The sequence below is a fragment of the Octodon degus genome, unplaced genomic scaffold (assembly GCF_000260255.1).
Source record: "Octodon degus isolate 3935 unplaced genomic scaffold, OctDeg1.0 scaffold00074, whole genome shotgun sequence".
NCBI lineage: Eukaryota > Metazoa > Chordata > Mammalia > Rodentia > Octodontidae > Octodon > Octodon degus.
This window is the reverse complement of record NW_004524650.1, coordinates 9,491,372-9,504,309: the sequence shown is the minus strand read 5'-3', so window position 1 is coordinate 9,504,309 and position 12,938 is coordinate 9,491,372. Positions and strand designations below refer to the sequence as shown.

Below are 12,938 nucleotides of genomic sequence, written 5' to 3'. Positions count from 1 at the left end.
AGAGAGAGAGAGAGAGAGAGAGAGAGAGAGACAGAGAGAGACAGAGAGAGACAGAGAGAGACAGAGAGAGACAGAGAGAGAGACAGAGAGAGAGAGAGACAGAGAGAGAGAGAGACAGAGAGAGAGAGAGACAGAGAGAGAGAGACAGAGAGAGACAGAGACAGAGAGACAGACAGAGACAGAGACAGAGACAGATTGACAAGGTCTCACAGACTTTACAGAGAGCAGGTAGCAGCCAAGTGAGGTATATACTGCAATGAGATAAGGATATATGAACCTTCTAGATTTCTTGGTTTATTTAAACATGAGGATGACTTGGACTATGACAGTGGTAGTACAGATGTTGATAGATTGGCTGAAGGGTATCAGAATGTAACTTCTTTGTGCCTTGAGCCATGGGGTGGATCTTGGAACTACCAGAGCCTAGACATAGGTAAAATAATTTATAGTTGGGTGGTTTATAAGTTTTAATACAAAGGTTTGCATACAAACAGAGCTGTGAAGGATGTTGGGGTCTGAGGAGGTGGTAAGAAGGTGTTTCAGATGGAAAGGAAGGAACAGAACAAGCAGGGAGCAGGGGCAAAGAGGGGCTTGGCCCTGTAGATGAACGGGACTCTCCAACCCATTGCTACAGTTTTTCTGCAGTATGGCTCAGCTTATGGCACGAAGGAACTGGAAACCAAATCTTCCATTTCCCATTATTTGATTCTATTAACTGCTTCTTATAGTTCTGTGATTTTGTTTCTGTAAACTGAAGAATTCCTATCACATGCATTGGCATCCTGAAAAATACACTCAAAGGAGAAGGTCAACATGGGAACATTTGAGCTAGGTTAAAGATTTGTTGCCTCTTTCTCTGCTGATACAATAACTGAATTCCCCCCTCTGGGACCACTTACTGCAGTAGAATGACAAAGAATGGGCTTTCCCAGGAGGGTGGACGGGATGGATGCTCCTATAGATGCTTCTGTTTTTAAGGCAGATTTGTGGGTTAAGAAGCCTTTTATTTTACTCTCTTGTTTCCACTTAGAAAAAAAAGTTTAGTAACCAGACACCTCGGTGGGATGTCTCTTCTGCAGATATACTTATGTCAAATAAAAGAGGAGTTCCAGAATTTTATGTGTCTGGGTGGGGGAGATGGCTCAGTAGAATAAGCACTTCCCTGGCAATTGCAAGGGCCTGAATTCAATCCCCAGTTCTGAAAAAAAAAAAAAAAAAAAAAGGAAAAAAAAAAAGCTTATATGATTGATAAATATTCTGAAAGCTCTGGTTTTTACTGTTGGGGATGTTATCTGTACGGAGGTTTTTTGTTTGTTTGTTTGGTTGGTTGGTTGGTTGGTTTTTGTACTTTAGGGAAGGGTCTACAGGGTGTTCAGGGTCTCACTACTAGATCAGACTTGTAGTGGTCCACCTGTTTACAGTTTCCCAAGAGCTGGGATTACAGATGCGGCAGCATGCCCAATCTCAATTGCCATCTCAGTGCACGGTGTGGGGAGTGGTTGGGGGGGACAACAGGCTCAGGGATTGAACCCCTGGCCCCTGCACCTGCTTGCATACCCCTTTTTAAAAAAAAATAATAATAATTTTCTTGAGAAACAGTATCAATGAGACAGTTTCACAACTGATTACTGGCACATCTACAGTAATTAATACATTGCATATTGTTGTCTTAGTGGTTATTCATTGTACAAGATGCAGACATGATCTCCTGTCTCAAACACTATTATAAGGATCCTCTCTATTCACTGAATCAAGAGAGTAGAGCTGTATATCTATCCTATTTTGAGTATACAGATACACAAGGGCCATTCATTTCTAGCCCACTTTTTTTGTTATTTTCGTCAGGGAAGAGCATTCCATTGTCATTTAAATATTGTAGGTGCTTGAATTCAGCAGAATCTCCCAATAGAGTCCAGTAGTACATAATAGTAGCGGGTTTTCTGTAAGACTGACAATGTCCAAAGTTGTTGACTTGAGCTTTTTACAGCTCAGCATATTAATGTGGCTTTACTTTTTATACTTCGTTTTATACTTTTCTGCTGGATGGTTAAGACTAAGATAAAGCAAGACCTATATAACAAGAAATGTAACTTTTGTATCTGATAAGGTCAGTCAAATCCTCTCAGGATTTAACCTGAAACCCTGTACCACAGTTTGTAAATTCTTTGTCAGTGTCAGCCATGTGGATGAGTCACGGCCATTGCTTGACCAATTTGCTCTCTGTGAAAGCCTGAGGGAATGTTTTCTCTCCATGTGACTCTCCTTAGGCACACTCTACATCATCGATCACATTCCTCTGTGGCCCCATAATCTTCTTGATCAGAAAATTTGGGACATAACTGAGTTACATAATGTTACAGCATATGCAGTTGGGTTAAACCTCACTGTCTGTCTGAATATCAAACATCTTAGGCATAGCATGTAACAGGTATTTTCCATCAAGTATTGATATGTTAAACTTTAAGTCCCTGCAGAATATGAAGACAAAAATTAAAAACATAAAAAAAAATTTTAAAGATATGAATAAACAATTACATAATTTTACATGAAATTTAAGAAATTTAACCATATACAGATTGTAGCAGGACTGTCCTGTGACATTTTTTCTTCCTTTCTCTTTTCATTTATCCCCCCCCTTTTAAAACAAACATTTGCTTGAGAGACAGTATGGCACTAATTGGTATGTCATGACAAGCAGTACGTGTTTAGAAGACCAGAATGGCAGGCATTCCAAGCATGATCCTACCATTACACATTGCTATCTTCAGTGCAGCTGCTTAGTTCACAGTTAACAGCATATATAGTTAGTCAGGGTAATAATCCTACTAATTAGCTTCTAGTTTCAAAAACTTGCTGAAGATTCTCAGGATCCTTGCCATACCCATCTTTTTTTTTTTTTTTAACTTTTTTTTTTTTTTTTTTTATTAGAGAGAGAGAGAGAGAGAGAGAGAGAGAGAGAGAGAGAGAGAGAGAGAGGTGTGTGGCCAGCTCAGCCCACCAGGGGGCGGGCTGGCTGGCATGTGGTGCTGGGGGATTGAACCGCGGTCCCCAATGCTTTGCCAAGCTTGTTCTAAGTAGGTGCTTTAGACCACTGAGCCATCTCTCCAGCCCCGCCATACCCATCTTGTGCATATAAATGTATGGCTGTGCCCCTGTCATGTTTCCTAGCTTTTCTCTTTGCCCTCTCTTCATTGTCCAATCCTCAAATTCTTGCTTTCCTTTTCATTGTGTTATATCTTTCTATTTCTATTTGTTCTTCTGAGTTCTTATGCTAGGGAGACTATACAGTATTTACACATGTGGGTCTGGTTATTTCACTTATGAGTATATCTTCAAGTGGCATCCACTTAAATATGAAGCCTTCGAGTTTATCATTCTTTATACCTGAGTAATACACCATTGTATAAAAATACCACATCTTTTTCATCCATTCCTCAGGTGACAGGCATCTTGGTTGTTTCCAAGATTTGGCTATCACAAATTGTGCTGCTATAAACATAGGTACACATAATTCACTATGATATGAATTTTTCAGTTCCTCTGGGAAAATTCCCAGTAGAGGGATAGCTGGTTTGAATGGGATCGACAGTCCTATTTTTTTAAGGCGTCTCTACACTGATTTCCATAATGGTTGCATCAGTCTACATTCAGACCAGCAGTGGAGAAAGGTTCCCTTTTCCCCACAGCCTCTCCAGCATTTGTTGTTGGCTGATTTGTTTATGATAGCCATTCTTTCTGGGGTGAGATGGTATCTCAGTGTTATTTTAATTTGCATTTCACAGATGACTAGTGATGTGGAACATTTTTTCATATATTTATTCACTTCTTTAAATTTGTCCTCTGAGAAGTGTGTGTTCATTTTGGATGCCCATTTCAGGATTGTGTTTTTTAAATTTTGGGGCCCTAATGTTTTTTAGTTCTTTACAAATTCTAGAGAGGAGACCTTTGTCTGAGTGCTCATTAGTCAAGACTTTTTTCAAAATTTGTGGGTTGTCTTTTCACTTTGTTGCTAATTTCTTTTCATGTACAAACACTTCTTAATAAGAGGAGGTCCCCGTTGTTAATTCTTTCAAGTATTACCCATGCAATTTGATTTTTTATCTTTCTTTCTTCTTCTTCTTTTTTTTTTTTTTTTTTTTTTTGCGATTTGATTTTTGTTCATGAGCTCTTTGCCTACCCCTGTCTTTAAGAGTTCCTCCTACTTTCTCTTCCAGGAGATTTAGTGTTTCTGTTTAATGTTTAGATCTTTAATCCACTTTCACTTTAGCTTAGTGCATTTAGACCTGGGTCAAGTTTTAGTTTTCGGCATGTAGAGAGCCAGTTTTTCCAGCACCATTTGTTAAAGAGGCTATCTTTCTTCCAGTAAGCGTGTTTGGCCCCTTGGTCAAATATTAGGTGGCTGAGTGTGTATGTAGAGGCCTCTGCATCTTCTAATCATTCATTGATCCTCAGGTCTATTTTGTTGCCAGTACCATGCTGATTTTATCATAGCAGCTTTGTAGCATAATTTCAAGTCAGGGATTGTAATGCCTCATGCCTTGCCTTTGTTGCCCAGGATTGCCTCTGCTATTCTAGGACTTTTCTGGTTCCAAATAAATTTTAGGAGTGATTTCTCTAGGTCTGGGAAGTATGTTGGTGGTGGTTTGATAGGGATTGTATTAAATCTGTACAGCAATTTTGGGAGTATGGCCATCTTCACAATGTTGGTTCTTTCTATCCAGGAGCAGGGACTATCTTTCCATTTTCTGAAATTCTGTACAATCTCTTTTTTCAGAGTACTGTAATTTTCCTTGAAAAGATCTTTAACTTCTCTGGTTAGATGAATTCCAAGGTATTTCATTTTCCACAGTGTTATTGTAAAAGGTATCATTTCTCTAATTTCCCTCTAAGTGTGTTTGTTATCTGTGTAGAGGAATGCTATTGACTTTTGGGTATTGACTGTGTATGCTGCTATGTTACTGAATTTGTGTATCAATTCTAGTAGCTTCTTGATGGAGTTTTTTGGATCTTCCAAGTAAAGTATCATGTCATCTGCAAATAATGATAATTTAACTTCTTCTTTACCTATTCTTATTTCTTTTCTCTCTCTTGTCTAATGGCTCTAGCTAATGTTTCCAGAACTGTATTAAATAGGAGGGCTGATAGAGGTCATCCTTCTCTTTTACCAGATCTGTGAATAAAAGATTTCAATTTTTCCCTGTTTAGAATTATGTTAGCCTTTGGGTTGTCATAGATGGCTTTTATCAATTTGAAGTAGAGGCCTTCTATTCCAATTTTCTGTAGGGCTTTGAACATGAATGAGTGTTGGACTTTGTCAAAGGCCTTTTCTGCATCCATTGAGATGATCATGTGGTTTTTAGATTTTGCTCTATTGATATAGTGTATTGTATTGATAGATTTGTGTATATTGAACCATCCTTGCATCCTGGGGATGAATCCTACCTGGTCATGGTGTATAATGTTCTTGATGATTTGCTGTATTGTATTTGCTAGGATTTTATTGAGGATTTTTGCATATATGTTCATGAGGGAGACTGGCCTATAGTTCTTTTTTAGTTGCATCTTTCCCTGGTTTTGGTATCAGTATAATACTTGCCTCAAGGAATGATTTTGGGAAGACTGCTTCCTTTTCCATTTCCTTGAAGAGTATGAGGAGTATTGGGATTATAGCTTCCATAAATTTCTTGTAGAATTCAGCTGTGAGTCCATCAGGGCCTGGACTTTTCTTTGTCGGTAGGCTTTTTATTACATTTTGTATTTCATTGGCTGTTATTGGGTTATTGAGAGATGTTACATCTTCTTGATTCAGTTTTGGTAATTTGTACCTTTGTAGGAATCTGTCCATTATTTCTTTGTCTTCTATTGTGTGAGAGTAAAGGTTTTCAAAGTAGCTATTGACAATCTTTGGAATTTCCACTGGGTCTGTGGTAATTACACCCTTTTCATTCGTTATTGCTTGTATTTGAATTTTTTTCTTTCCTGTTTTTGATGAGGTTAGCTAGGAGCTTATCAATTTTATTTAATGTTTCAAAGAACCAGCTTTTTGATTCATTAATTCTTTGAACTGTTTTATTCATCTCAATTGAATTAATTTCCGTTCTAATCTTCATGATTACTTCCCGTCTTTGAGCTCTGGGTTTGGTTTGCTCTTCCTTTTCTAGATGTTGGAGGTGAATTATTAAGGTGTTTATTTGTTTCTGTTCTGTTTTCCTAATGTGTAAGTTCACAGCTATGAATTTCCCTCTGAGAACTGCTTTCATCGCATCCCATAAGTTCCAATAAGTTGTGGTTGAATTTTCATTGAATTGTAGGTATTGTTGAATTTCTTGTTTAATTTCATCTGTGACCCATTGATTGCTGAGTAGGGTGTTGTTTAATTTCCATGTATTTATTGGGTTACTCTGTTTTCTTGTCTCGTTTATTTCCAGTTTCATTGCACTGTGGTCAGATACTATACATGGGATAAATTCTGTTTTCTTGCATATACTTAAGCATTACCTATGGACCAGTATGTGGTCCATTTTAGAATATGACCCATGTGCAGCTGAAAAAAAATATATACTCAGTTGTTGTTGGGTAGAACACTCTGTATATGTCCTCTAAGTCTATTTGTTCCAAGCTCTGGTTCAGTTCTAATAGTTCTTTGCTAATTTTTTGTCTGGTTGACCTATCTTTTTGGGACAAGGGCATGTTAAGGTCTCCTGTTAAGACTGTGGTATTAGATATTAGACTTTTCATGTCCATTAAGATCTGTCTTATATAGTTGGGTGCTCCCCTGTTTGGTGTGTATACATTTATGGGTGTTACCTCTTCTTCTTGAATTTTTCCCCTAATCAGTATGTAGTGGCCTTCTTTATTTTGTTTGATCATTCTTGGTTTGAAGTTGAGACCATCTGAGAATAGGATTCCTATTCTCAGACATCAATTGAGATGACCATGTACCTACCACTGCTTTTTTTCTGAGATGCTGGGGCATGTAGTATTTTTTTCCATCCTTTGACTTTCAGCCTATCAATTTTTTTTTGAGTTGTGTGTTTCTCATATACAGCATATTGTTGGATTGTGTTTCCTAATCCACTGTGCCAGTCTATTTCTTTTAATTGGTGAACTGAGTCCATTTACATTGATGATTATAATTGAGATGTATTTTACAATCAACATGTTATTTACCTGCTGTTGTTTACTCCTTTTTGCCTGTGTTTAATTGTTTGTCCTATTTAGTGGGTTCCTTCTGTTCTCATTGGTGGAGTTCTGATCATTTTTGTCCCTTTCTAGAACATCTTTGAGTAGTCTGTGTAGGGTTGGCTTTGTTATCATGAAATTCTTTAGTTGTTCTTTGTCATGGCAGTATTTTGTCATCCATCTCACATGAAAGAGAGTTTTGCAGAGAATAATAGTCTGGGCTGGAACTTGTTTTCATAGAGGACTTGAAGTACTCTGCTTCATGCTGTTCTTGCCTTCATGGTTTGTGAAGAGAAGTCTGCCATTATTCTGATGGGTTTTCCTTTGAATGTGATCTGTTTCTTTTCTCTAGTGACTTTCAGTATATCATTTGTATTGACTCCTTCTTTCTCACTGTTGCCTATTAGTCTCACATTGTTCATTTTTGCATTATCTTGCAGGTGATGAATTATTTTTTCCTGCATCCTAGTTGTTTTGAAGAGATCCTTTCTTTCCTTTTCACTAGCTGCACCAGTGTCTTCAAGATCTGAAACTCTATCTTCACTTTCACTCACATGGTTTTGCAAGCTTGTGATTGAGATTTTGAGTTCCTCTATCTCTTTGATTCTGCTTCATATGGTCTGTTTCTTTCCTGTATTGCTCATTCAAGAAATCTATCATTTTTCTAATCGCCTCTATTTTTTATCAAGATTGAGTTTCCTCCATATGTTTCTGTATTTGATTCTTTACTTCAGATGCTATTAATTCAGAAATTTCTTTTTTTATTTCAGAGATGAATTGTGATCTGAGTTCCTCTATACCTTTCTGTTGTTATTTCTTTACTTACAACATTATCAATTCAGAGATTTCTTTTTTTGTGTCAGGGATTACTTCTGACCTGAGTTCCCCTATACCTTTCTGCTGTTGTTTCTTTACTTCAGACGCTATTAATTCATACATTCTGCACTTGTTCTGAGTGTGCTTGAGAGCCTGAGATTGCATTTTGCTCTTTCTCTTTGTCATTTTGTATAGCACTGACCTCTGACCTTTGGTGTAGAGCTTTGGTGCAGTTATAATCTTAGTACTTACTGAAATTCGAGTGCAGATCTATTAAGTTTGAGTTTACCCAGTTGTGTCTGGCTTGAGTTTAGCTGTTGTGTTCAGCTCCTTCCTGATGCAGTCCTAGGAAGTGAACCTGTTGTGCCCCTCTGTTGTGCCCCTGGCCCAGGGGGCACAGGAGAGCACAGAAGCTCTCCCAGACACTAGCTGGGCCTAGGCTTGGGCTGGGTTTGGGGAGTTCCGAAAGTGCAACAGAAGTTCTCACTCACTTGGTGGGCTTGGGAGATGGGTTCCAGAGGGGTGGGGGTGTCCGGAGGGCACAGTAGAGGGTCTCACTCACGCAGCATGGGTTTTGCTCTGGAGAGTTCCGCGGGCGGGCGCATGGGAGCCGGAAGCTCTCCCACACACTTATTGGGCCTGGACTTGGGCTGGATCTGGGGGTCCCGAAAGCCCGAATGCCTGGCAGAAGTTCTCACTCACTGGCAGGCTTGCGACGGAGGAGGGGGCTCTCCGGAGAGGTCCCGAGGGTGCGGCAGAGGGTCTCACTCACATGGCTTGCCTGGGTTTTGGTCTGTAGTTTGCATGCCCTTTAATCCGATGAGCTATTTGGCCAGCCCTGTGTTAAATTTAAGTAACAATGTCCTCTTGCATCTCTGCATTCACTAAACAAATCTGTGTTTCTCCCCTTTCAAAACTCTGCATTATTTAGGCTTGCATGTCTGGTTTATTTCACTGAATATTATGGCCTCAAGATGCATCCATTTTCCTACAGTTGGCTCAAGTTTATACTTATTTATGACAGACTAGTGCTCCATTCTATGTAAATACCACATTTCCTTTACTCCTCTGTTGATGGACATATCCTCTACTTCCAAGACGTAGCTATTATACACTGTGCTTCTATAAACGTGGAAGTGCATGTGTCACTATGACATCCATGGTTTCTCTTACAGAAGTCCAAAGTATGATTACAGGGGAAAATAGAAGATAATAGGAAGCAGGGGGATGGCTCTGAGAAGGGAGTCAAGGGAGGGAGGGAACGGAAGGAAAGGGGATGAAAACAAGAACACAGATGTGCTATGTACGTCCCGCACCTCCCCAGAAGGAATGTAAACATGTTGTACTGTGCACACATGTAAAAGGAAAAGGACCAAGAGACGGCTGGAGGGGAGAGGGTGGCAGGGGGAAGGGGCAGAAGGAAGGACTCAAGAAGCATTGGGTACATGCACCAGCTACCCACGAGGAATGCACACATTATGGGCTATACACAGGGGCTAATAATTTTTTTTTAAACTCAACATTATTTCAGAGTTCTGGTCAAGTACATTGTGTTCTCTGCAGGAACTATGTCACAGGCAGTTTATGAACCTGGATTAGTAACAGATCAGCAAAAGCTGCTCCACCCAAACCACTTTTGAAGACTTTTAGCTTTATTTATTTTTTTTTTAATTTTATGTATTGTCTTTTAAGAAGCATTCATATTTTGAAAGTTTGATCATAAGCAAACACAACAAACAATTAAAAACCTGCTTACTCACCATAATAATTAATGTTAACAAGGATATGTGAGCTTTAGGTTTTGATTGGTCAAGTGAAAGAAACGAAGCTGAAGGTTTTTATTTGTGTGTGTGTGTGCAGGGTCTCACTACACAGCTCAGACTCATAGTGGTCCTCCTCTTTTCTGCCTCACTAGTGCTGGGATTACAGGTGTGCGCCATGATGCCTGGACTCCATCGCCTGCTCAGCACACCCAGGGGCAAGGCCAGTGCCACATGTGGTGCCAGGTATCAAACCCTGGCCCCTGCATATGCCTGAGCAAGCGCTTAGTCCACTGAGCTATCTTGCCGGCCTGAAGCTGAAGTTTTCATGCTGAGAAATTATTCTTTTCCTCACCTATTGCTGTCTTTTCTTATTTTTGAAAAGCTTTTTTATTATTATGTGTTTGCAATACATAGTACTTACGTTCATCTTGGGGAAACTGCTACATATCCATGTCACATCTTAATCGTCTTTGCCTTCCCTTCCCCTCACTGCCTTTCTCTCTCCACCATCCTCACTTTTCTTGTACAGGGGAGCTCTGACCTATAAAAAAATGATCAGCTTTGAGCTTCCTGGGCAGAAAGATAATGTTGAGAAGATGTTAATGAAAAAGGACAGTTTTTAAAGGAAATGCCTGATTGTGTGCACAGGCACACAGGTGTGTCTTCCAGAGCGAGTTCACCTTGGTGTTTGAGGACCTGCCCCAAGGTGCCATGCAACCAAATAAAGAAAGGCAGACAGAACTGGGGTTTTACAGTTCAATTTACTGGGAGATTTGCTGACATAAGTGAGGTTCTGAGCAGCAGGAAAACCAGTGGATCCCTACAATTTGGATCAGGAAGAAGTGTGTTTGTGGGTTCAGACAGCAGTGACTTCATCCTGGCTGGAATGTGCATGGCTCATCTCAAGATAATATCGAAGAGTCGTTTGCATCCCTGGAGCCAGAGTCCAATCATAAAGCCCCACTTAGGACTTTAATGATTTTATCTGGCCATGCAGGAAAAACTACCTAGGGTTACTTAAGGGGAAAATCATGGTGCTTATTATTCAAGGTGGCTGTATACATGTCAAGCTTTATCTGTACATTCCACTTTGGCAGACAGAAGTTGGAGAAAGAACTTTCATTATGGGGAGTTAAATAAGGTGATATCTCCTGTTTATGCTGTGGTGCCTAACATTGCTCAGCTGCTAAAAAAAGAAACCACACTCTCTCAACTCTGTACACTGTTATAGAATTAGCTAATGCCTTTTTTTTTTTTTTTTTTTTTTTTTTTTTGGTGGAACCAGGGATTGAACTCAGGCCCTTGCACTTGACAGGGAAATGCTTATTCCACTGAGCCATCTCCCCAGCCCCATGAGCTAATGCCTTTTTAAGCATCTCTTAAAACTAAACCTGGAAGACCTGCTCTCCACTTGGGAAGAAAGAAAATGAACATTCTCTTCTGATATTACTGGAATCAGTTATATTGGTGACATCATGCTAACTGGTGAAGATTATACTTTCATAGGACATAGTAAGACAGCTATGCACTCATCTCCACATGAGGGGGTGGGTTGTCAATCCCAATAAGATCAAAAGCTCTAGACTGTCTGTAAAGTTCCTAGAAATTTCTGGTATGGTAAAAATCCACGTGATTTCAAACATAGTATGAGATAAAGTACAAACCTTCCTCAGCTCTCTGTGGTGAAAGATGTACAGGTTTTTGCCGGGCTTCTTGCAGCTCTCACTCCAGATATGGCTCAATGCCTATTCCCACTCTGTTGCATCATGGGACTGGTTGCCCTCCAGCAGCAAGCTTTTGGAAAATTAAGTATTCTGATAGCCTAGGTGCAAGCTCTGGATGCTCCTCCACCTGCGTGCCAGTGCAGCTGTCTGTCACCTGTATAGCAGGTGGTATGAATTGGGCTTTCTGGCAAGAACAGCAAGAAAAAAGGGTGCTGAGTCTAGGGTTTTGATCACTGCTCTGGAAAGGAGTCAAAACAAAAAGACATTCACTTAGAACAGCATTTTCTAGCAGTGTGGTACGGGTAGAGCTACTGACCAAGACTTTATTAGCTATGTTATGAACAGACATACTTATAAAGGGTGGCTGGATGGTCCTATTTCATTGTCTTCAATCTGCTACAGCAGATATTTATTGCCCTGAAAAGGTGGCAAGCATATTTATAACAATGCAGTGTTTTCTTCAACAGGCTTATTGACTCCATAACTGTAGGTAGTTCTGCATCAGGCCTGGTGAACTACAAGGCTGCCTTACCACGCAAGGTGGCCACCCTAGTGCCTGTGATCTCCTAATTGCAGGAGGGGCAGCCTCTACCAGGAAATGCTTCATATAAAGAAGGGTTGTGTCGGGGGACTGCTGCTGTAGGTCAACATGCACTGATCCTGTCAGGTTTGAGACAGAAGATTCTGGGAGCCACCAGTGGGAAGAGCTATGGGGAGTCAGGCGGGTGGTAACTTCTGAGTTGTGACCAGTGACAATTAGGCATAAACTCAGATTGTGGATGGCACAGTGGCAAGAGGAGCATTGCTGTGTAGTGGAAGGTGTCTTCTGGGGAGTTAGGATGTGGCAATAGATATGGCAATAAATGTGGGAAAGCCAAGGGTATAACTATTATGCAGTTACTTACATTAAGACTTTTGCTCCTGGAAATATGGAGACAGATGCTTTGATTAAGAGGAAGGCCATGGCCCCAAACAGGCAGCAGATCTGGTTCTGTGGGTATGTACAAAGAGTGGTGAGGAGGTGCTAATGCTAAGTAGACAAGATTGTCCCAAAACTAAGTGACATGGTGGCAACCATGACCCAGTGTCAGAGGTACTCATACCTCTGGCTCTGTTGCTTGACCCAGGTACAGAGACAAGCACATTGGGCTAGCCAACCAGTTAGGGCTGGTGTATTGATTATATTGAAGCTTTGCCAAACAGTAAAGGACAGAAATATGGTTTAACTCTTGTAGACTCAGCTGCTGGCATTAATCAAGCATTCCCTGGCAAGAGAGCTGAACAAACTGGGCCTAGCAAAGGCCTTGAGAAGTTACGGATAGTGTATGGATACTCATGCTGGATGCTCTCCAAGACTGGGTTCAACCACGGGTCATATCGTGATACTGTTGCCTGCCATGGAACCCTGAGGCAGTAGTGTGGGTAGAAAGAATAGCCAAGTATGGTGACACAC

General features: G+C 40.4%; 1 pseudogene; it reads right to left on the bottom strand.

The window, feature by feature from the left end:
• LOC101590876 overlaps positions 1-12,449 on the bottom strand; it is a 15,690-nt pseudogene extending 3,241 nt beyond the window's left edge.
• Positions 12,450-12,938: the final 489 nt, after the last annotated feature.